General features: G+C 41.1%; 1 protein-coding gene across 1 annotated transcript in view; it reads right to left on the bottom strand.

Moving 5' to 3' along the window:
• NCKAP5 (NCK associated protein 5) overlaps positions 1-25,522 on the bottom strand; it is an 883,253-nt gene that overhangs the window by 829,107 nt on the left and 28,624 nt on the right. The window lies entirely within an intron of this gene.

The raw sequence follows: 25,522 nt of genomic DNA, 5'->3' as shown, positions 1-25,522 counted from the left end.
ATACAGCTAAAAAAATCTGTAAAGTAGAATTTCCTAAAAAAGAAAGTAGGTAACATCATAAGTCTAATAATATGCCCTATGGATAAAACAATCCCATGCCCAAAAAAGTTTGATAAATATTGCATATTATGACATCTCTTGGGAATTTACAATGAGAATAAGCATATTAAAGATTCTAAGAAGTCTGTAAGAAAGTGTCTTTCCTAATTTCCTCAAATGGGAAAGACTGTTTATCACACAGAACTTACAAACAACCCCCTGAAATCATTTTCCATCAAAACACCTTTGGGCCCAGCCAGCGTGGCTCAGCGGTTGACTGTTGACCTAGGATCCAGGAGATTGCGGTTCGATTCCGGGTCAGGGCACATGCCTGGGTTGTGGGCTCGATCCCCAGTCGGGGGCCTGCAGGAGGCAGCCGATCAATGACTCTCTCACCATTGATGTTTCTGTCTCTCTCCCTCTCCCCTTCTCTCTCTGAAATCAATAAAAATATATTTTTAAAAACATCTTTGGATTTAGTCCATAAATTCAAGGAGGAAGCTCATGCTGTCTTCTCAGTGGTGATAAGAACATCTGAAAGATTCCTGAACACACATCCCCTTCTGAAAGACCTGGATCCACAGTGGAGAGCAGAACTGGGGACTGTCCCTACGAAAGCCTCTAAAACAATGGTGTCACACTCTCCTAGGTATGGGAATCACTCAGGGGAGCTAATCAACAGTACAGAGCCTGGGCCTGCTGAGGCGGGGCAGAGCGGGGCAGGGCGGGGCCTCTGACTTGTCACCAAGCGGCCCGTGATTCTGACGCAGGCCAAGCTTGAGAGCCGTTGGCTCCACACATGGGGAGGAGCCGGGAGAGGCCGCGGTGCTGGCCTGGCCTAAAAGGTTGTCAGAACCCCCAATCCACAGTGTTTGGTGAGTGCCTACCATGGACCCAGCTTTAGGCTGCAAAGTGATACTATCTGGAGTACTGTTTTGTTTTGCTCTGGATATTACCCATCAGGGAGTAAAGGGAACAAAATGGAAGCGGCCATAAGGCACCGCTCAGCTGGTCTCCAAAAGCCCCCTTTCCTAAATGGTACCCACCAGTGAAATTCGACAATAAAAGGGCAGCTATGAGCCAATGAGGGGAAAAACCTGAGCTCATCATTAATCCTTTATCTACAACACTGAGCCTGAAATATACAATCTTTTTAATAGTTTTTATAATTTATTAGGCCAGTATCCGTACTATATAGAAAATCCTCATTATTTCCAACTCCTTTGTCATTTTAATAATTTCAACCTGAGAAAAAATGCCAAAAAGCTGTTCCCAGGTAGCCTTCCAACAGAAAATTATCTAATCAAGTCATTAGTCACCTCTGAGTCATGGTGGTAAGCTCATACTTGGTTCCCAAGCTGCTGTCAGACGTGGGATCCCTCCCTCGGCCTGCGCGGAACGTGCCTACCTGATGGGACGAAGCTGCAGGTCTTCAGTCTGTTACTCAGCCGGCTCGCAAAGCCTAAGCGGTCACCCATGCCCGTGCTGGACAGGGCCGACTCTAACTCAAGAATCAGATCTATTTGCCCAAATCAAACAGGCTGAGACAACGATGGGTTAGGACTGGCTCTTTGAAGAAGCCCACCTCTGAATGTCATGCTGTACATTAGGTATTTCATTTGAAGATGCCTTAGGATATATTAATGCTGCCAAAGTTTAAATATGACAGGGAAAAACGCACCCATAGTTCTAAAAGTTCAACCTTAGATTTACTAAAAGAAATAATGAAATTTCTAAGCACTTGCATGGAAAGACCACATAACTCAGACAAGTATGACGCAAACCTTGCCATCACTGCTCACATTCCCGTGTTACACAAGTAGCTACAAGGAAATCCGCGTGTACTTTCTCGTAGGGTGAGTCTGAGACTCGTATTAATGACTGTATCCTAGTCATGGGCTTCAGTTTTTAACATCATAGTGAATGCTGATGAAACCAAATAACCACTTATGAATATTAACTCACATCTTGTTAGAAAAGTCCTGCTCCTATAGCAAGTTTCAGTGATCTGGGAGGCTTATTTAATCTGTGGCTCCAAGGAATACCTAATGTGAATGTGCTTTGAAATTTTATTCTAAGGTAAAGTTTTTTATTCTACTTGATGGGACTCATAAAAAGTGGCTTTTATTCACATGTAATAACTCAGCTGAGATAAAGCTATACCTCTATAATCCTTCTTACTGAAACTTCATTAAGAGTCTCTTGTTTCTCCAACAGGTCTCTTCTAATGATCAAAGAGCTTTGCTCTCTAAAAATGTGTTTTGGCGACTTTCAAATATTCTTCATCTACCGTGTGGGGAAAAGCATTTATAGGACTGCATAGAATCAATCAATTAACTAAATGTTTACTATTTATTTTGGACTGATCACCAAATTCATTAATAACTCTTATCATAAGGCTCTTTACTAACAACTAAATTCTAGCTGCAGAGATGTCCAAATGGCTGGTGACCAGGGACAGAACCTCATGCATATTTGGTGAACTTAAAGGGCATAAGAGTCCACACTGAGTTTGACAATTCATGGTAACAAATTTTATCCATAAAAATAAAACAACAATAATAGCAGTAGTAACATTGCTCCTTTAATCAAAAACATAATGCCCTATAATCCTGACACTCTTTTAGTATTAGTCATTTCGAATCAAGAGCCAATCACTTATGGGCAGACACACAATCATAAGAGAGGGAACTGCAGTCCCTCTCTCACCAAAGAAAGGGAAGAGCTCTGGCAGCGTCAGGACGAGAGCTCTGCGCACTCAGCGCGCCACCGTGGACAAGCCCTGCTGCCTCTCCAAGTGTCTTCTAAGTAAAATCCAAACCTGACCTCCTCAAAGGCTTCGTGAGAGGGTCAATAATTAGTAACAGAGGTGCATGCAAAGTGTGATAGTTGAATATTGCCAGTCTCACCTTTTCGATTTTTTCTGAAATGCCCGCAGAATTATCTTCCTAAAACCCAAGTTCAATCATGTAACTTCCCTGTTCCAAGACTCAGTGGCCCACTATCTAGAGAATAAAGTTCAAATCTTTACACAGTGTTCAAGATCCTTCGTGTACTGTGCTTCTCCTGCTACCTCTCCGTGTTCCCAGGCCAACCACACTGAATGTACTGGCACGTGTTGAATATTTCGTGCCCTTTCATAGCTGAGTCTTTGCACAAACTGTCTAGTCAGTTCCTGACAAAATCCTGCTCCTCCTCAAAGACCAGTTCAAATGAAACATTCCCTTAATGATACTTTCCCTGATATCATTCATTCGCTCAATTATTAGAAAGTGGTTTTTATGTGCCAGGCACCAGAATTACACAATTTTATTTTCCCTATAATAGCATCTTATATGTATTTCTTACATAGTGCCTGCTTTGTAGAATTTTTATTATTCTGATACTAGTATTATTATCATTTTATTTGTTAATCCTCACTGGAGGATATTATCTCTCCATTGATTTTTAGAGAGAGTGGAAGGGAATGAAGGAGGGGGAGAGAGAGAAACATCGATGTGAAAGAGACGCATTGATAGGTTGCCTCCTCCACTCACCCCAGCAGGGGCCAGGGATAGAACCCACAACCGAGGCATAAGCCCCTGACTGGGAATCAAACCCACAACCCTTTGGCACAAGGGCCTGCATTCTAACCACTGAGCAGCACCGGCCGGGCAAGATACTATTATTTTGTTATTACCACTCTATTGGTATGTATTTACCACTGGATGGAAGCTCTTTGAGGCGAGAAACCATCTGCTACTCATCTCGGTATCTCCATGCTAGTACATCCAAGGCCCTTGACAAATGTTTACTGAATGAATAAACTGTGCTTTACTCATCTCGAAAGTCTCACGGCGCCGTTATTAAGGCAATCACATGAGCTCAAGGGCACCTCATCAGCTCAGAGTGGATGAAGGGCAATTCTGCCATTTTTTCTTCTGGAAAGGAGTAGTTGCAAGTCATGTCCGTGAAGGCTCTGGATCTTATTAACTACCAACTAGAGAAACCACACTCTCATCCAATGCTTCCCTAGCCCTCCCCATCCCCATTATTGTCTGGGGGCCACGAGGGGAGCAAATTTGAAACTCTGGCCAACCTTCCTGACCTGCCCTCCCCAAAGGACAACCAGGCTTCTCACTTCATGTCCAGGATAACCTCCTCGGGAAGGCTTGGCCCCCTTCATCCTCAACCCCCGCCAAGATAGTGAATAAGGAGGTTGTAGAGACATGATAAACACCCACCACAAATCCTAAAACACTTTCCAGAACAATGAAGCTCAAACATTAGGAGAGGGTGTGTCAAGAGTGACTCATAACAAATAGCAATAATAAATAAGGCCACTGGTAGAAAAGAGGGTGCCACCCAGACAGAGCAGTCCCTCAGCAAGTTTCATCTAAATTCCTAAGTCAGCTTCGTCCTGGAGAAATGTGGTCCTTTTTAACCCTCAGAAACCCACTTAATCCCAACAGGAGGTAAATGATCCTATGAGGAGTTAATGTCCATCCCAGCTCCCTTGGGCCTCCTTCCTCATTGTCATAAGTAGCATTGATTTTCTGTCTGGAACTCATGCTGAATATGGGTTCTTGCTCTCAGATGATCTTTTCCCTCCCTAATGCCATGTGGGAGAAACACAATGGGGTCATTTCTGCACAAAATTGTGCCGTGGTGGCCACAAGAGGCATATTTCTTGTACGACAGCCAATCCTGTAAGGAGCCTGTAGTCCAGAGGCTGATGAAGGAGACAAAGGAGGCAATAACTTGGGTTCAGATGAAGATGAATTGAGGGTGTATTTGTATAGTGGCAGTGTGTGTCTTAGGAATACTGAAAAGGTGAGGAAGAGAGAGGCTGCAGAAGATAACTCCTCAAGTCTAGGTAAAGGACCAGTGTTCTAAGAGCCGCCACAATTATTGTCCAGGCTTCTCTGATCTCCATAGTGCCACCAAATATAACAATCAGTGCCCAAGGAGAGGGTGCCCCCCCACTCCCCTCTCAGCATGTCATGCTAAACCCAGGGAGGGTGCTAAAAAGTTCCAGACAACCCCATGTCCAGAAGTCTTCTCTTCAAGTGAAAAGTGAAGTCCCCAGTCTAGCATTAGCCCACTGGTCAAAAGTTAGTAAGCGCATGGTGCGCGCACACACATATGCGTGCCCAAGCTTTCCAAAATAAACCAAAAGAAAACACAGCAAAATGTGTACTAGGCTTGTTCTCCGGGGATAGTGCGCTTTGGGTTATTTGATCTTCCCTTTTATTTTTCTGTATTTTCTACAGCAGGCTTGTATTATTTTTCAAATAAGAAAAAAAATGATATTAAAAAACCTTCTGCCTTTTTCTAGCAATTCTTTCCCACTGACAACGATTTCCATGAAAATACATCTGCATTGGTCAGAGGGGACGGCGGGGTTAACAAGGTGCTTCAATGGGAAGGGAAGAATACGGCGTCTTTGTTTTCAGGGCTTTTCGGGCCTTTTGTACTTTTTCTTTTCTCTTCTTAGAAATGTGAGAGTGACCTCCTGCCCAGAGAAATGACCTTGGATTTAAATTTGAAATACTAGCACAATCTGAACGCCTGAAAGGGGCACTGCATTCAGGAACAGGAGGTGAAGTGTCCCTCTGTTCTTTGTTGACACATGACGCATCCATCAGATCGCTTGCCAGAGATGGGTTGTTGAATCCCGCTACCTCTGCCAGCTGCAAAAAGCATTCTTGCCCCTTTCCTCTGTCCTCCAGGTTACAGCAGCCATGTCTACAAGGTGGCACCCAGAGCGCAGGCTCTGGGAATTCACCCTTTCGTTTTATTGCTTTCTTTTGCAGTATCTGTTAGGACGGTCAGTTCAGGGGCCCCTCAATTACCCAGAGGGTCTCTGTTTTCACTTCTTAGCTATCACTCTGAGACAAAAAGGAATTCTCCCTTCTAAAGGTTTCTTGTGTTATTTATTTTGTCTGTCCTATATCTTCAATAAAATAGCAAGACTTCTTATGCCCCATGGAATGACATGATGTCTCAAATTTGCCTTAAAATATTCTACCAAACATGAAATGGCTGGGGGCTGGGGGAGAGGTTGAAGCAACCAAAAGGCTCTCCCTATAGGATCCTGCAGGCAACTAGAGACCCTCACTTCTCTCTAGAAGAGAGAAGCTAAAGTGTCTTCTCTTTAATTAACCCCCTTCAAATAACCCCCTTTCACATTTCTAATCTTTTCTTTTACAGATTGAGCAGGATGGCAGGGTTTTTTAAATTGAATTTATTGGGGTGACATTGGTTAGTAAAATTATATAGGTTTCAGGTGTACAATTCTACAACGTATCATCTGTATATTTTACTGTATGTCTACTGCCCCAAGTCAAGTCTCCCATTACCATTTATCCCCACTATACCCTCTTCTATCTTCCCCTCTGGTAATCACCCTGCTGTTGTCTGTGTCTATGAGTCTTTCTTTTTTTCCTTTGCTTAATCCCTTTGCCCTTCTCACCCAGCCCCCAACCCTCCCCTGTGACAGCTGTCTGTCTGTTCTCTCTCTGTGAGTCTATCTCTACTTTGTTAGTTTATTTTGTTCATTAGATTCCACATATGGGTGAAATCATATGGTACTTGTCTTTCTCTGACTGGCTTATTTCACTTAACATAATACTCTCCAGGTCCCTCCATGCTGTCACAAAACGTAAGATTTCCTTTTTTCTATGGCTGAGTAGTATTCCTTTGTGTAAATGTCCCACAGCTTTTCTATCCACTCATCTACTGATGGGCACTTGGGCTGTTTCCAGATTGTGGCTATTGTAAATAACATTGCAATGAACGTAGGGATGCACATATTCTTTCAAATTAGTGCTCCCGATTTCTTTGGATGTATTCCAGGAAGTAGAATTGCTGGGTCAAATGGCATTTCCACTTTTAATTTTCTGAGGAAGCTCCATATTGTTTTCCATAGTGGCTGCACCAGTCTGCATTCCCACTAGTAGTGCACAAGGGTTCCCTTTTCTCCACACCCTCGCCAGCACGTCATTTGTTGATTTGTTGATGGTAGTCATTCTGACAAATGTGAGGTAATATCTCATTGTGGTTTTAATTTGCATCTCTCTGATAATTAGTGACATTGAGCACCCATTCATATCCATTCATATGTCTCTTGGCCATCTGTATGTCCTCTTTGGAGAAGTGTCTATTTAGATCCTTTGTTCATTTCTTAATTGGCTTGCTTTTTGGTGTTGAGTTTTATATTGGTGAGTTGCATCTAATTTGTTCACTTATAGCACCGCCTATGCTGAATTGTCTAGGAGCACCCTACAGAATGTGGGTCTACTTACCACCCATATATTATAGCTTTGGCATGTCAGCCAAAATTCTTAGAAATCCAGTGAAGCACATAAACATTCTTCTATGTCACATATGCATGTTATTAATTTTGCTCACAAACAAGAGTAAAATTTCTCTTCATGAACAGCTCACTTAGTCTGCCTTCCACTGGTAGAATACAATAGGATTCTGGTATTCGGGGACTCTGACAACACCAATGTTGACCTTGGCATTCATATGGAAGATAAGATTAAAATTTGAAACCAGAAAATACCAAAAAGCCCTCTAGAGAGCTACCCCAACCTTAATTATGGAAATAAAATCTTACTGTGTAAAGACAAAGAGGGGTAGGCCTTGGATAAAATATCGGTATTCAGTCTCACAACAAATGACACACCTGATTAATTCCCACGAGAAAAGGAAAAACCTGACCCTACTAAGGGCATCTGGGTTGAAAAGGCACATCTTTCTTTATCCCTACATGCCCTTCAGTCTCAAATACACAATGTATTTTTTTTACTAGGACATTTAAAAGTGGGGTACTTCATTACAGAATCAATCAATCCTTTTAGTCTCCCAAATAATATATGCTGAACTACTTGTTACACTGCAAAATGATAAATGTGGGACACCAAAATCATTAAGTTGGCATTTTACTTTTTATGGAGTTAAGCTCTTTTTATGATCAATATAAACATTCTCTCTGGAGAACTCCATGTTTCCTTGTCTCCTGGTTAATACGCTGGTAGTAAGAAATGCTAAGGAAAATATATGTTAGTTTTATGTCCCCACACTTGCCACAGTATAGTAGTGTGGCAAGGGGAAATGGATCAAAGTAATGCCAAGAACTACTTTATCTTTGTCTACCTGAACTTTAAGAAAGACTGAATGGATGCACAGCCTTCTGTAATGCTGCCCTTAAGTGAGTGTTGCTTTCAATCACTGAATCCATCAAGAACTTGAATTGAGTACCCACCACACAGCACTGGGAGGCAGCAGGTCCTGAGAAATGGTAAGTCAGAAAGGATGCTGAAGAATAGATTCCATGAAGGAAGCTTACAGCGTAAGGAAAGCAAGTAGTGAGAATAAACAATGTGCGAGAGCAAGGTAGAGCATCCCCAGAGCTGAAGTAAAGTTAAACTTAGATATTCAGACAGTTCCTTGAAGGTGCTTTCTTCCTACTTCCCCAGAATCATAGAAAAATATCATAAAATGGTAGAGACAAAGCCTCCATCGATGCAAACACTCCTCCAGCAACATCGCTGTCCTTTGATGGAATTATTTCCCTGGTTGAAAGCTCACACTATGAGACTGGCTTATTCCACTCCTCTAATGTTCAATGCATGCAAAAGTACTTGCCATGGAAAAGATTTGCCGGTGTCCACAACTATGCTATTGAGAAAGATCTTCATGAAGACTGTTTAGCCTCCATCCAGCCCAGGCCAGGACTAAAATGAAGGTTGCAATAACAGTAGATAAGTAGTATTTACCTTGCTCCACCTCTCACCAAAGAATTTTAGTTCCTATTTAATTATTCAAAACAACATATGAAGTGTTTCATATTAGCCTGAACACAGAACAATCTAGGATGTCAAGGAGAGTTGGAGACTTCTTCTAACACAATCTTTGGCTGTGGTGTAGCACCAGCCACAGCTTGTCCTCCTGCTCCAGAGGTGCGTATGCTACTCCTTGGTGTGCACTGAGAAATGTCATCTGTAGCTGCCACTGTTCCACACGGGGCTGGCTCTGTTCTGGGCCTCCTCTCCATTCCCTTCCCTGTCCTGGGAGTGATCCAATCCAGCAGTCCCTTCACTGAAGGGAAAGGGCCCCTAGCAATCTGGAACAGCGCATAATGATAAGTGAGCTACAAAGCAGGAGTTGGTTGTGTTCTTAGAAGTGTTAACAAAGACCTGAAGAAAACACTACTTTTACTTTTGTCTCCTTCTTTCTCACAGCTCTTGCATGAATCCTGGGAAAAAGCAGCCAAAGAATCTTCTGCAGCAGCCCTCTCCCATGATCCATTGCTAATGATCCCAGTTCTGTCCCCAAAGTGTGTCCCATGGGAAGAGTTTTTCCATGAGTTTCTCAGTCCCTCCTACAAATACACCCTCGGTGGAGTGTGCCATGCTGTGCCAGGCTCCAAGGAGAGCGGTGCGCAATGCCCAGCCCTTTTTCCCTCTGCTTTTTGTTCAGGAAACAATTTCAGACACTAGAATTTTAGCAACACAGTTGAAGGGACCAAAAGGCTCAAAACAACAGTGAACAAATTGGCAATAACGCTAACGTAATTGCTCTGCGATGTCTCTCAGTGCACATAAAAGCGCTCACGGTTATCGTACTATTCACACTGTCCCACGGCAGCGTTATGAGTAGAACCACTTCCTGCCCTAAAGGTCCCTGTGTCGACTCAAGATTCAGAGCTCTGGCGTGTTTCTGCACACACGTGATGATTCTGGATCTCACACGCCTAGTGATGGTTCTGATTTAATGTTGCAACTATGAGATGCAACTGAAAGAGGAGAGTTTCAGATTAGGGAAAAAAAGAACTTCACAGACTGATCAAAAATTAGCAAACTCTAAAAACTGAAAGCAAAATGAAACAAAGTACCCGGTCTGGGTTGGTGGCAGAATCTACACATTGAGAGGCACTACTTAGTGACTTTCAGTGAACATCCTTAGTGGAACAGATCTTAAGAGGACACACGCACGTGGACACACACACACACAGCCTTAAACTAAACTACTAACACAAACCTTAAACTGTGTCGAAATCAATTGTCTGAATAGGTTTGGCGGTTATCCTGAGACTACTGCGTGCTTATTGTGAAATAAAAAGAAATTCATAATTATGTTGGTGTCACTGCAATTGATTTTTAGCATTGAGAAAAGAAATACAGGTGTAAGGTCAATATGGATAGGTTAAAGTTCTGTAGTTCTGAATGTAAATCAGAAGAACCTACTTAAATCCATGGTGCATTTTATCTTAAAGATAATGTACGTATTTCTTAGCTCTGAACAATGAAAAATGCCTGGAAACAATGACCAGCCCACTACCAGTGAGAGAGCAAGGAAGCTGCGAAGACCACGTCCACGACAAAGGAATTCCATAGCCAACCTGCAGAAGCTCTTACTGGCCAACATGAAAGAAGCTGAGCACCATTAAGATCAACAATTGCAATGAATTGAAACCCATTAAATATGTTTAAATACGTGAGTGCATAATAATACTAAAAAGGGGAAAAGGAAAACCTAATTGAGCACCATTGGCAGATGCTAAAGAACTAATTCATCATTTTGAAAACTAATAAAAGCAAAGAATCGAGATTTTCCTTTACAAACTATACCACAGGTAGCCTGTAGATGAGGGCAAGTTTCTTTTCATGGACTGATTCTACTAGTAACTGAGGATGAAAGGCATCAAATCAGAATACTGCCCCTAGATCCATAATGAATTAACTGATGGATCAAGTCAATAATCACCCATAATCACTCTTCTCCTAAGGGAGATAGCCTCATTATATATGCACACTGAAGGAAATACATCACAGTATCAGGCTAAAGTCAATGTGAGAGTAGAAAAACATGTTAAACCTTACCACAGGATTCAATCATCAAAATCTAGAACATAAAAAACTTTATAGGACAAGTCAGTTTCTTCAACAGATACATTGCAAGGAAAATAAAAGGGAAGAAACTCAGCAATCTGAGGAGAACTGAGAACCAATTGCAGTTTAATTCTTTACTTGGATTCCATTCAAAATGTAAAGAAATTATGACACTATTGTGAAAATTTTGTATTAAAAGTTATTAATATTTGGGGTATAAAAATGATATTATTGTTATGTTTTTGACAATGTGTTTATCTTTCAGAGATAGGTGCTCAAATGATAGGATGTCTGGGCTTATTTAGGATTCACGTCTAAATCATCCGGAACCAGTGAAGGAGAGAGTAAGAATAAAGCAGATAGACTGCGTAATAGCTGATCATTTTTAATCTGGGTCACAGACACAGAGGAAATTCACTATACTACTCTCTCTGGTTTTGATTACATTTGAAAATTTTAAAAGTAAGTTTTTTAAAAAGGTATATGTATTTTAAAGGAAGTTGGAGTAGCTATTTGGGGAAAATCAGTTTCTATAATATCACATGCCAAAATAAATTTCGGGTGAATTAAATAGTTAAATGTTTATAAGGGTATCATACAAAACATGAAGACTATATAGATGAATGAATATTTTTGTCTTGATAGTAATAAATTTTCCATCTTAAAAGCAATGAAATAAATTGCAAAGAAAAACACTGACTACATAAAAGTGAAATTTTTGAAATTCTCATCTTTAAAAACAAAAGGCTGAAAAATATTTGTACACACTGTTACAAATGTATGGTTATTGCTATTTCTTTATAAAAATCAATAAGAAAAACACAAGGATCTCAAGGAAAATGGGTATAAAAATTTTTCACAAAGCAGAAAACAGAAATAGCTAACCAAACTAATCACTGTGAGTAATTAAAGATATACAAATTAAAACAAGACTTATAATTCACATATTTAAAATTTATAATATTTAATACTGGCTCAAATATTTTTATATAGGCACCACAATAGGCTGCTATTGAAAATGAAATCAATACAAATTTTCTATAGGGTAATTTTGGCAATATGCAATAAGAAACATTAAAAACAAGTTCACACTCTCTGGGGCAGTCATTCTATGTCTAGAAAATCAAGGAAAGAACAGTAGATTGTATGAAAAATAGCTGCAGCTGCCATCGTCCCTCCCAGTATTCAGGCCCCTCCTCAGGTGACTTTGCCTCTCCTCCCATTGGGAGGCGGAGTTTATTTCTCCATCCTTTGAATCTGGCTTTGGTCATGGTACTCACTTTGGCCAGCTGCACTTGAGAAAATGTGACATGACTAAAGACTTAAAAATTACTTGTGAAGGGGGCCCTCCCTCTCCTGCTGTTGGGGACCCTTCTGCTCCCATGAATAAGCCTGGGCTAGACTCTTGGAAAATGAGAGACCAGATGGGGAGAGGCCCATCATCCCAGTTGTCCCAGACATATGAGTTATGTCATCTCAGGCCACCCAGCCCCAGCAGGGGAGGGATCAGCGAATTGGTCCTGTGAATGGGCAGAGCAGACATAGCACGCTTGTGCACAGTGGGGGCCAGAGCAGATGAGAGTCTGTTTCTGAGCATTTAGGACCAACTAGACTAACATTCTCTGTCAACCTACAGAATCATGAAAAATAATAAATGTTGGTTATTTCAAGCCATTAAGTTTGAAGTGGTTTCTTAATAAAAGCTGAATTACTGGCAGTAATCAGAAAAATGGACAATTCTATATGTTCAAAGATGTTCATTTTAATATCATTTATATTAACAAATTGGAAGCAATCTAAATGCCCAAGAAAAAAATGGTTAATCATAGTAACAACCTCAGACTTAAAGATAAAATCATTAGAAACCATGTTTTCAAAATATAATATTTTATCATTGATAATTTTATCAATGATGTGAAATTTTAATGATATTGAAAAATGTTGACAAGGGAAAATTAAATTAAGAAAGCAGATTAAAGAATTATATGTAAAGTATTACTTCCAATTATGCAAATGTGTGTGTGTGTTATATCACAGATAGAGATTTGACCTGAAGATGGAATTTAAAAGCTGCTGCTTTAACATTTGCATGCAGAATCTCACTTCATCTTTGGGGAGACTCTTCCTGGCTCCTGTGTGGTCCCTTGAAAGTATGTAATGTATTGCAAGAGCGAACATGTAAATGTGTGGAAGCAATCTGCATACAGAAGGTCTGACTGAGATGTTCTGTTTAATAAATGTAAAACAGCTGCATTGTAAAATTACTTCTCTGAAGACTGGTCCCTTTAGAGAATGTTTCTTCTCTGAACCATATGCATTAAAATCACTGCTTGTTCTTACAACCGAGTGATGTTTCTATGAGCAGGTTTTCTGCAGAAGGTGCAGCCCACAGATGAAGAGGTTTGATCTCTTCTCGTGACGTCAGAAAAGACCTGGAAATCAGGGTCCACGCTGGGCTTAATGCAGCAATAACCTAGCCTTTGGGAAGTGTTCTCTAAGGAAATCATCAGTCCCCATGGCCAGACAGACCATGCCCTGTGGGTGGGGTTGGGAATGGAAGTTCCTACTTTTATGATTCTGTAAAAGGGGCTAATACTGGGAGTCAGTGAAAACTGAGGAAGGCAACTCTTGGACCCTATAGGAGCGGGGGAGAGGGGCTTTCCATTGCTTTTGAGGTTACGGCCAATTCAACTTTACAAGTGGGCATTTCCAGAAGCAGTTTTAAGTTATCTTCAGTGTTACATTCTCTTCTGTGTCCCCTAACCTTCAGTAAATTCTTCTGAAAAAATAGCCTGTTCTGTGTTCCGCACTGGGAAATTAGGGAACGGCTGCCCCCAGACTTAGAGGGAAGGCCAAGGGAGAAGCAGTGTCCTGTCCTGAAAGGTGGAGTGGGGGTCACTGGGGGAGGAATCACGGGCTTGGCCACGGCAGTGGGCCGCAGCAGATGCAGCATGACCAACACAGTGGGGGCCAGAGCAGAGGAGAGTGTTTCTGCGCATTCCTGAGACCAAGCCTCTGAAAAACTCAGAGCTGCTCAGCAACACTTTCTGGCAACTACAGGGCTGGAACTCAAGCCAGCATGAATGGACCTTAAAAACAAAGGGTAAAGAAAACTAACAAGGTGACCTTATTTTGCAGCCTTGGGCAAGTGAGGGCTGCCTGGCCTAACAGTTTATATGCAAATATGTAGATGGCTGTGAAGGAAAGAAAAAGGCTAGAAGGACATGCACCCAAATGTGAGCTAAAGGCTTGCCCTGAGACTATTAGAAATTTTTCTTTTCTTTCGTATGCTTTCCACATTTTTGTAAAACTTCTACCTTAATAATCAGTAGAAAAGGTTGCTTTCTGAAACTTAGCCAATGGGCTTTTTTGAGCATAATGTGTAGATATCTGAAAGGCTGAAGTTCCCCAGAACTCTCCTGTCTTACCTTGTTTGTTTCAGAGATCATTCGTCTCCTCCGGGAAATGCTTTATTTTGATATCATTTCTCTTTCTCACCTCTGTAGTCTCTTGCAAATATTCTCTTCCATGGTGCCACCCTTAGGTTCTTCCAAGAAAACTTACATTTTAGTAGAGGTCTGAGTTAAAGCAATGCAACTACCATCAGCGAGAACCCAGTCAATAGCCAAAAAATGAGGAAGTTACTGGGCTGTCTGGCCTTTCCTGAAAACTAAGAAACCTTTTCATCTGCACCGCCCCCGGACAGAATAGAAATTTCTTTCTGCACTTCATCTATATAAAGCCAGCTTCTCTGAACCTTTTCTGGAGAACCTCAAAGGGCTTGCAGGCTGGTTTGGAGGAGAACATTCATTCTTCAGGTGCTCCTCCTACCTACAGCTGCCTACAGCAGCAGCACAGAGAGACTGCCAGCCACCCGCCCGCATCTGGAAAGGCCACCAGCCCGCATCTGGAGAGGCTACCAGCACGCATCTGGAGAAGCCACCAGCACGCATCTGGAGAGCCCGAGGCTAAGGCTGGCCCAGGGCACCCTGCCTTCTTCAGAACACTCTGCAGAAGGAAGAGAGGGGTGAGTCCCTGAATCCTAACAGACACTAACGAGTTCATCCTTCATTTTCGGTCACAGAGCCAGGGCATACATACTAGTGAACTTGGGGAAGGTGGCGCAAAACCTGGAGGAAAGGGTGCAGACAGGGGAAGTTTTGTTCTGAACACAAACCACCTGCTTCATAACTTGATCAGGGAGAAAGCTGTCAAGGACAGAGCCCGGGTACCACCATGTCCCCTTCCTGTGCAAATGACAGCCTTCATCAGTCAACCAGGGTGCTGTCTGTCTCCAAACTCAGGGCAGCCTCAAGGCTTCTCTCAACACATTACTAAAGGCAGCCAGTGCACTGACTGGAGGCGGGGAAAGGACAGCCCTCTGCCATGCCCGCCTAAGGCGAACACTCCCCCACCTGCAGCTACTGGCAAGTGAAGACGTCTCGAGAGTCAGAAGCACAGCAGGAAGCGTATGACTGCAGGCAGATGGGCAGTGTGCCCAACGCCAGGCTCAGGCAAAGGCAGAACGTAAGAAAGCACACAGAGACAGAGGGACAAGGCCACCTTTCATTAATACAATGAAGCGATTAATAAAAGCCAAGCAGTTTGCATCTCATAAACCCAGTTAATCCACATGCCAACCATGAGAGATGCGCAGTATCAACTTCATTTTATAGCTGAATAAGCTGAGGTTCAGAAAGAGTATGTCATGATTCAAGAAGCAGAGCTGGGTAGGATCTGAACCCAAGTCAGTCTGATGAGAAAACTCATCTACTGTCAATGACACTAGATAGCAGGCATCTAAAGGATAAACATACCACAATGGATTGAGCTCATGAGTAGATTATTTTACCCCAAATCACATAATCTCAAGAAGACTGCACTGCTGGGGCTGGGGCTGGGGCTGGGGCTGGGGCTGGGGCTGGGGCTGGGGCTGGGGCTGGGGGAAGGAATCACTGGCTGCTCAGCACTCAGAAGGACCTTGCCTCCTTCTGAGCAAAGACTAGAGTTCATCCTTCACACAAAAACTCTTATCCCTGAAGGTGGTTGGATAGAGATTTCTACCAGCCATTTCGCTCTTACCTTAATCACTGCGCAGCTCCTCTCCAGCTACTACCTGTCAAGCTTCTCTCTTACTTGCTGAATATTTCATGCGTGAAGTAATGGAACACACAGCTATGGGCTGTATACTATGCCTTTGGTTTCCACTTAAATTTATAGCTTGCTGGTATGAAGAGTCCCGGGGCACTAACTAAGGTGGTGATTATACTGTCCATCAATTAGTTTGCATTTCAACACAATGCTCATGGCCCCCTTCCATTTCTTCATAACAAAGGGCTAGTTAACTCTACGTGTGGTGCACACACGCACACACACACACACACATGCTTTCTCCTAGGAATTTTACTGAGTTACAGAGTATGTGTCACCCAGATGTGCCTGCCACAAAAGATTAGTTGTGCTAGAAAAATTACCAGAAACCTATTTATGCTAGTAAACTCCCACAGCTGAGACCAGCTTTTCACTGCAATACTATTTTTTTCACCACCCCACTCTACAATTAATTATCCTGTTGCCATGTTCCATTACTCTCCTCACTTAAAATTTGCAAGCTAAGAAATCTTTGTTTGATAGTTTTCCAGGAAAAATCACTTAATTAGAATCTTCATTTCTGCATATAGAAACCCTCTGTGTACTTTTTAAATATATTTTCTAAATTTTTTATTGATTGATTTTAGAGCGAGAGAAGAAGGGAGAGAGACAGAGAGTGAAAAAGAGAGAGAAACATCATTTTTATTGTTCCACTTATTTATGCATCATTGTTTGATTCTCGTATGTGCCCTGACCGGGATCAAACCCGCAACCTTGGCGTACTGGGTGGGATGACGCTCTAACCAACTGAGCTACCGGGCCAGGGCCTTCCATGTACTTTTTAGATGATTATAGTAGTAAGGAGCAAGAAGCTGGAAGTGGTACAGACATAGGGATACCCAGTTAAATTTGAATTTCGGATAAACGATGACTCTTGTAAGTGTAAAGATATCCCATGCAATATTGGGACATACACTAAAAAAGTAATCAAAGTGTATCTGCAATTCAAAGTCAACCGATGGACTATATTTTGATTTATAAAATCTGACAGCCCTATGCAGACAGAAAAAGAAAGAACAAGATTCACAGGTATTACAAACACTTGGAGGCTGACACAGTAGTGTAACCTATCGGAACAAATGCTCTAACAGGCCTAAGCTGCCTACCTCTACTTTATGCATTGGGATAATTTTAAAGCAGATGGATAAAACGATTTGGGGAAATGAATGAACTTACTTCAAAGGCCATGGAGGTTACTGGGCTTTTTCCGAGAGGGCGCTTTCATGAGATTCAAGAAACCCCCAGTCACATGACCATCAGTCTGCCAGGAGATCCAACATAGAAATGAAATTGCCCCATAATATGGGAAATTAAGGGAAATACTTTTCCCAATTGAAAATGAAGATCCATGCTGCTTATGCAGCTCTAACAGTTTTTCTAAGCTGATCTTCATCTTCTGCATAAAACCTGGTATGGTACTCTAAGTCCTATCTAGTATGTCGCCATAATCACTAAAGACAAGTACCTTAACTAAATAATCAGTAAGTTCCCTGAAGGCTACTAAATGTACAGTACTATGCTCAGAATCAAGGAAATAAAATAAAAAGAATAGTTTGCACCCAAAAACGACATGTATTGCCTGAAAAGCATGAATCAAATACTAAATGAGCAGCCAGCTGCAGGCAGGAGTGGGCCAACCCCTTACCAAGGGGAAAACTGAGCTTAACCATGAAGGAAGGGTGTGATTTCAATATGCAGGCAGTGAACAGCAAGTATTCCTGTGTTTCAAACACAGACAGAGCAGTGAAGCAACATCACGGCCTAAGAAGCACAGAGCAGTGCAGGGAGTGGAGAGCTTGAGAGCTGAGGAAACAGGAGTAGCTAAAGTCATATTATAGAGGAACTTTAATGCTAAGATTTTATATTTGGGCAATAAAAAGTTATCAAAGATTTTCAAAGGCAAGAAGAGGTACAAGATCTGGTTTGAGAAATCTCATTATGGAAAACAATATGAAAGCTAGCCTACAGAGCCTGGAGATCAGGACACTAGCTTAGGAGTACACAGTCTGACCAAGAGAAATGTTTATACAAAAGCAGCAGCAACAGGAAAGAAAACCATTGAAGAGGACTGACATGGCTGGTTACAGAACAGTAAGAAGAAACTGGAGTCACAGAAGGCAGTGACAGAAAGAGGTCAGCCAAGAAATGAGAGCTTTCAAGCAGGCAACTCCCTAGAAGAGGTGGTTGGATTTAGCAAAAAATCGTCCTGGGCAGAATTTTTAGATGGCAACTTTAGACCCCTGGTAAGGGCAAGGGTTTTGGGGAGAGAGACTGGGGAGGGGGAAGGGACGGAGTGGAACAGGTCACTGGGGAGAAAAAGGGACATCTATAATATTTTAAACAAAAATAAAATTAAAAAAAAAAAAAAGTGAATGGGACATACAGATAGCCCAGAGACACATGAGAAAATGCTCAACTTCACTAATCATTAGAGAGATGCAAATTAAAACCACAATGAGGTGTCACTTCACACCTGTTAAGAATGGCTGCCATCAACAAGTCAACAAAGGACATGTGCTGGCGAGGGGGTGGAGAAAGGGGAACCCTGGTGCACTGCTGGTGGGAATGCAGACTGGTGCAGCCACTATGGAAAACAGTATGGAGCTTCCTCAAAAAATTAAAAATGGAGCTGCCTTTTGACCCAGTGATCCCACTTCTAGGAATATATCCTAAGAATCCTGAAACACTAATCAGAAAGAATATATGCACCCCTCTGTTCATAGCAGCACAATTTATAATAGTCAAGATCTGGAAACAGCCCAAGTGCCCATCAGTAGCTGAGTGGATGAAAAAGCTGTGGGACGTTTACACCATGGAATACTACGCAGCTGTAAAGAAGAAGGATCTCTTCTTTGGGACAGTATGGATGGACCTAGAGAATATTATGCTAAGTGAAATAAGCCAGGCAGCGAAAGATAAACATCACATGATCTCACTTATACATGGAATCTAAAGAACTTAATAAACTGATGAACAGAATAGATTCAATGACATGGAAGCATAGATGAGACTGACGGATGTCAGAGGGATGGAGGAGGGCGGGTGGGTGGAGGGGGAGAGAGTAACCAAAGAATTTATATGCAGATATGCACAACCCAAGGACACCGACAATGGTGGGGAGGGGGATGGGACGGGGTAGAACGGGGTGGAACAGGTCATTGGGGAGAAAAAGGGACAGCTGTAATATTTTAAACAAAAATTAAATTAAAAAAAAAGTGAATGGGAGTGTTTCTGCTGCCACAGCAACATAACTGATAAAACACAGCAGAACTTTTAAATGTCTATCTCACTTGAAAGGAAGGGAAAAATTCTAGGAGATCAAAAGAAAAACAAAACCACCACCAACCAAAAGGGAAGCAGAAAACTTGAGAGAAAAGCAAATACTGAATCAATAAGTATGCTGATGGAATTTCCCCATTCCAGGCACCTACAGCCATTCGGGAAACAGGGCACAAAGCTTCCACAAGATGGGGAGCTGGAACTTAGATGCCCACAAAACCCAAGACCTTTGAAAGACAAGATGCTCCATGAAATGGTGGATTAGAAAAATAACAAAACTACTCATTTACAAAGGAAGACAATATGAAATGTATTGTATTGGCTTAAGCTGGTGTTAGGAAAATAAAACCTCCCCATTCCCCATCCCCTAGCTATTAGTAGCCAGATAAAATCTAGGACAGATATTTCATGGACATACTTACTAAAAATTATTATTATTATTATTATTTTTTTAAGTTTAACTGGGTGCCCTGGCAGGGCGGTTCAGTTGCTTGGAGCATCTTCCCTTATATCAAAAGGCTGGGGGTTCGATTCCTAGTTAGGGCAACTGATTGATGTTTCTCTCTCTCTCTCTCCCCCTTCCTCTCTCTAAAATCAATAAAAACATATCCTCAGGTGAGGATTAAAAAAGAAAAAAAGTTTAATGGGTGTCCTATATTTTTATTTCCTAAATCTGTCAAATAAACTTTTCCCTCCCTCCCCACAACCAAAAATTTTTAAATACAGGCCAATTCCATGTGAGCTAGAAGCTCAAAATTATGCAAACATCAGGGATTATAAAACCACAAACCAAAATACTAATTCAATGTTGTCCTCATTTGGTAGCTTCCAAAAGTCTATAGCAGAAACAACCGGGGACACCCGCCCAGAGCTCTCAGGGTTCCCGCAGAGAAAGAGCAGTCAGTACAGTTCTCATTTGAAAATTATATCTAAGGAAACAGGACAAGGAAAGAAGTTTGTAGAAATAAAAACCATAAAAACAGACTTCCTGGGATCTCACATATCATAATTTACAAGAGATAACAAAACATAAATAAACAATCTTGAAAGAGAACCAAATTGGACTTCTGAGATTAAAATATAATCATGGAAACATAATTGAAATATAATTATTGAAACTGAGAATTTAATGGGTGGTTTAAAAAGCAAATTGGACAGAATATAGAAAAGCGAATCAATGAACTAGAAGATAGATTTTTTTCAGTTTATAGACTGTAACAAATGGAGCTAATGAGATGATAAATAAGAAGAGTTGTATAAAAAATTGAAAATAAAATAAGTTAACATACATCTAATTGGAGTTTCAGAAGGAGACAATATTTGAAAATATATACACCAAAAAAATGTCCTTTATGAAAACCATGAATCCTCAGATTCAGGAAGATCAAAAATTTTAAAGTAAAATTTTTTTAATTAAAAAAAAATCTTGCCCTGGCTGGTGTGGCTCAGGTGGTTGAGCACGTCCCATGAACCAAGAGGTCACAGGTTTGATTCACGGTCAGTGCACTTGCCCAGGTTGTGGGCTCAATCCCCAGTGGGGAGTGTGTAGGGGGCAGCCAATTCCCCTCTCCCATCCTCTCTCTTTCTAAAAATCAATAGAAACATAAAAAAATAATAATAATCTTTTAATCCACACCTAGACATACCATAGCAATACTAAAGGTCAAAAAGACAAACATGCTCTGGCTGGTGTGCTCAGTGGTTAGAGCATTGGCCCTTGCACCAAAGGAACAGGGTTCAATTCCCAGTCAAGGGCACGTACTTGGGTTGATGCAGGAGGCAACCAATTGATATGTCTCTCTCACATCAATGTTTCTCTCTCTCCCTCTCTTTCTTTCTCTCCCCCCTCCCTCCCTTCCACTCTCTCAAAAAAATGAACAGAAAAGATACTCTCAAGTGAAGATTAACAACAACAAAAAAGACATGACCTTAAAAGCAGCCAAAGAGAAAGTTACTTCAAAAATATATATATTCAAATGACACAGACAAAGAAATAAAAATTAGAATGAGAGCAAATCTCTCAGAAGCCATAAGAAAATCACTTCAACTTACGATTTCATACCTACCTAAATCCCCACTCTATAATGAAGTTAAAGAAAATATGTTTTCTGACAAAAATTTTAGAGATTCCATGAATAGGCTAGACTTTCACTAAAAGAGTAACTACGGAGAGTCTGAAATGAATCGTGAGTGAAGAAATAGTTCAATTTATAGGTAAGTATAGTCAACCAGCAAAAGAAATAATATGATAATGTCAAGTTAGGGAAGTAAAAAAAAAACGAGATGGAACTAAAATATTATATAACAATAAAGAGTTTACAAGATTTTTTTTTCATAAGGAAAGAGATAGTTATTGGATTAAGCTAAGCATCCATTTAGAATTTTAAGGGTAACTAGTACTAGTAAAAGACCAGAAATGGTCTTTTAAAAAATAAAGTAGAAATTAATTAAAACAAAACTCAGAGTAATTAAGAATCAAAAAGTTCTTTGAAACTAGTTTAAATTATAGATGTCATTACATCGAAATGTTAAACTTGTTCATCACAAGACCATTAAAAGGTTTTAAAAAAATAGACCATATGAAACAGCCACAAGTGGGAGAACTATTCTAAACAGGTGCATACAGGGTAAACATCCCAAACATGAGATATCTACTTATCAAAAAGAAAAAGACAAAAAATTCACAGAAAAAAATATGGCAAAAAGATAAGAAAAAGCAACTCAGAAAAGAGGAAACATAAATGACCAATAGGTACACGGTAACCTGCTCAGTCTTAATCATAATCAAAACACCTCTCTGAGATGCCATCTCATATCACCTATCAAATAAGCAAAAATTAATAAATATAGACAATATCCCTTGATGGAGAGGATACAGAGCAATGGGAACTCTTATCTATTACTGGTTGGAGTATAAGTTGGTTCAATTATTTGAAAAACAAATGGCAACCTCCAATAAATCTGACAAGGCAAAATCCCTACAATTCGGCAACACTATTCCAAGGTATATAACCTGAAAAACTCTTGGATGTGTACACAAGGAGACATGATCATGGCAAAATTATTCAAAACAAGAAAAAAATCAGTATATAATGGCAAATAACAATCAATGGCGAGCTTTCTCTAAATTGCCTGGTAAGAAGCTAACTGGATCTGGGGCGTCACTTCCCACCATCCTCCAAACCTCCAGGTGGTAAGTAGCTTTGTGCCCAAGACCTGCAAACAGCTCAAATTTTACCCTCAGACCACTTGCCAGCAAAGCAGTCTGACAGTCCCCTAGTCCTATGAGGCTCTTCTCCTGTTCAGCTCACAAAACAGGAGAGCAACAGGGAGGGAACATCTCAGCGGTGGACCCTCCTGCAGGAGACCTGTCCAACGGTGCAGCCAAATGCACTCAAGCTCAAGCAGGCCTCTGGAATAGACACTGAGAGGCCCCCTCTGACCACTCCCCTGCCCAGGAGTCTTGTTCGCACCAAGGGATAATGCTGGTATCTGCCCTGAACCTTGACACAAAAGGTGCAAATTAAGTGTCCATCAACAGGAGAGTATATCATTAAACTGTGAAATTCCACACACTGGAACACCATCATCATGGATGAACGTCACGAAAACAATAATGAATGAAAATACAGAGATACCAAGTTACAGAGGAATACATACAGTATAATACCACTTATATAATGTTTAAAATGTAAAAAACAATATGACATAGGAGTAGGCATGTGCATATTTAGTACTGCTTTAAAGAATGATATGGAAACAATAATTACCAAATCGAAATTCAAGATAGTGGCTGCATAACTGCGTATTTGGAGGAAGTGAGATGCGATTAGGGATGGGTACACAGGAGCACCAATTTTATTGGTAATGTTTTATTTGTTAAGCCAAGTGGTGATACACAGGGCTTTACTGTGTTCTTCTTTACACTTTCTTATCTTAAATATTTTTAATACATGTTTTAAATGAATGGATATGAGGTAAGGAAGCAGAGCTAGTTCGTATGGCTCTTGTAAAGGAGGAAATTCACAAGGCTTGAGGATAGCTTCTTGTAGAGTTAGGGAGATGGAGAGTCCCTCCAAGGCCACCCAAATGGGATTCAATAGGAAGGAAGACCTTCTCCAGAATGTTCTGAAGTCATTCTATAGCATCGAGGTGACTATAAATAAAAGTATATCTTCACTGGCTTAGGGAGGTGAACTATACAATAGTTTTCATTTAACTCAACAAACTTCTGTACAACAAATATTCCTGTTGGCTCTCTTTTAATATACTAAACAACCCCTACACACAATATCACTTTACTTGTAAATGAACCACCTTCTAGATTCCCTATGCAAATACCAATTTTAGGCTAGAATTGTGGATATTCATTACAGATACTTCTGGTCTGATGTGGTAGCTCTGTCTACAAGCATTTCCCTACTGAACCAATGAATAAATACAATAAATAAAAATCTCTTAAAAAACCAGTGTGTGTTTAATTCATGTTAATTGCAGCCAAAGCACAACTTCTAATACATAAGAACACCTACAGGTCAAGCACTATGCTGGGCACTAGAGATGTAAAGACACCACATTGCTTCCTAAGGCTCCATGCCAAACTTGCATCATAACTGTTACTACTACCTCTTATGGAAATGACTCCCCCATTCTCCAATGCCCTTTTTGAAAACATGGACTTTCCTCAATTTCTCTGTATATCCCTAATTAGGAAACAGGCATAGATAGATCTAGGTAGGTAAAAGTGACAGTTAAATTGTAGAGTCAAATAGTTGTTTTGGGGGAGGTCCTCTGGCATTTGGAGATCTGTTGTGACTATATGCATCTCTGTTCATATGGAATCAGATGTGTTTTTAGTTATAAGAGCAGCAAATATTAGCAACAAGATATTTCTCTGCTTTCTACAGTAAAAGGTTCCAACTCTTCTCTTTCCTTCTACTGTCTAACTGAAGTTTTTTTTCCCCCTTCAAGCAATATGATTACTTTATGAGAGAATACTTACAGTTCTAACTTTACTTTAAGAGATATATAATTTTTACCTTTCTCAGTCATCTAGTGGCTTCTTCCACAGCTGCATCTGGTTCTGCATGTTCTGGCCAGCAAGAGTGAGGTTCCTGGTCTATAATCCTAGCCCACTGTAGGAAGCCAGTCAAGAGTGGGAAGGCTCTGGAAACAGGGTTTCCGGAGCAGGCCAGAGTCACGCACCAAGTGCCCTGTTCATGGCCATCCCCTGCTCCTGCCTGGCCGTGCCTGGCACTAACAGAGTGGGAGATGGTGAGGCAAGCACGTGAGCACAGCTTCCTGCCGGGGCAGGAGCCAGCCCTCAGGCCATAGCCCGAGAGCCTGCTCTGGGAGGCTGTGGTTCGTCCAGTTTAACCAGCTCAACCTGAGGGAACCCTGTGCCTCAGCATGTAGGGACTAGAGTTCATTCTCCTCCAGAGTAGGTTCACCACCCGCAGGCTCTGCCATGCTAATGGAAAACCAATTGTAGCAAGACGTCACTCTCCATCTGACGATCAACACATCTATCCTGGTTACTGCTCATTAGAGCAGCTCAGGTCACAGTTCACCATTTCACCCAGAAAAGCATATAGAAAGCCTTGTCTTCAGAGGCATCAGTCTGCCTGTTGTTTCTGCTACAACCATTCACAGAATAGTGTGAATTGGTCAGGACAGGAGGGGAAGGAATACGTTGTTGATACATCCTAAAAGGGGTGCTTGGGAGTTAAAATATTTATATTTAGAGCATAGTCTTTGTGGAGTGGGGCTAATAAGTTTTTCAAGCAAACAGAACTGTAAAAATTCAAAACTGAGATACCAGTGACATTTCACATCGCCCTGAAATACTGACAGGAAATACTATTTTCAGAGCAACCTTTATCCATTTAAGATAATGCAGTGAGAAATCTAACTGCTGAGGAGCTGGATTCCTGCCTTCCAACAGCAGTTGGTCCATTCATTTATAACAGTAAATAAATGTTATGAAAGTTCATGCAAAAAGCATGACCTAAATGGCTAACTATGAACGGCTCGCACGATCGCCAGGCCTGCGTTTCTGATGGAGGAAGCACAAGTTTGTTGAGAACGTCTTTTTTTAGATGACTTCGAGGAAGAATGTCATCATTGGAATACTGCAAGTTTCATCTTTCTTTTTTTTGCTTTATGGAATGAGA

This window comes from Miniopterus natalensis, chromosome 8 (assembly GCF_054644295.1).
Source record: "Miniopterus natalensis isolate mMinNat1 chromosome 8, mMinNat1.hap1, whole genome shotgun sequence".
NCBI lineage: Eukaryota > Metazoa > Chordata > Mammalia > Chiroptera > Miniopteridae > Miniopterus > Miniopterus natalensis.
This window is presented reverse-complemented; position numbering and strand designations above follow the sequence as displayed.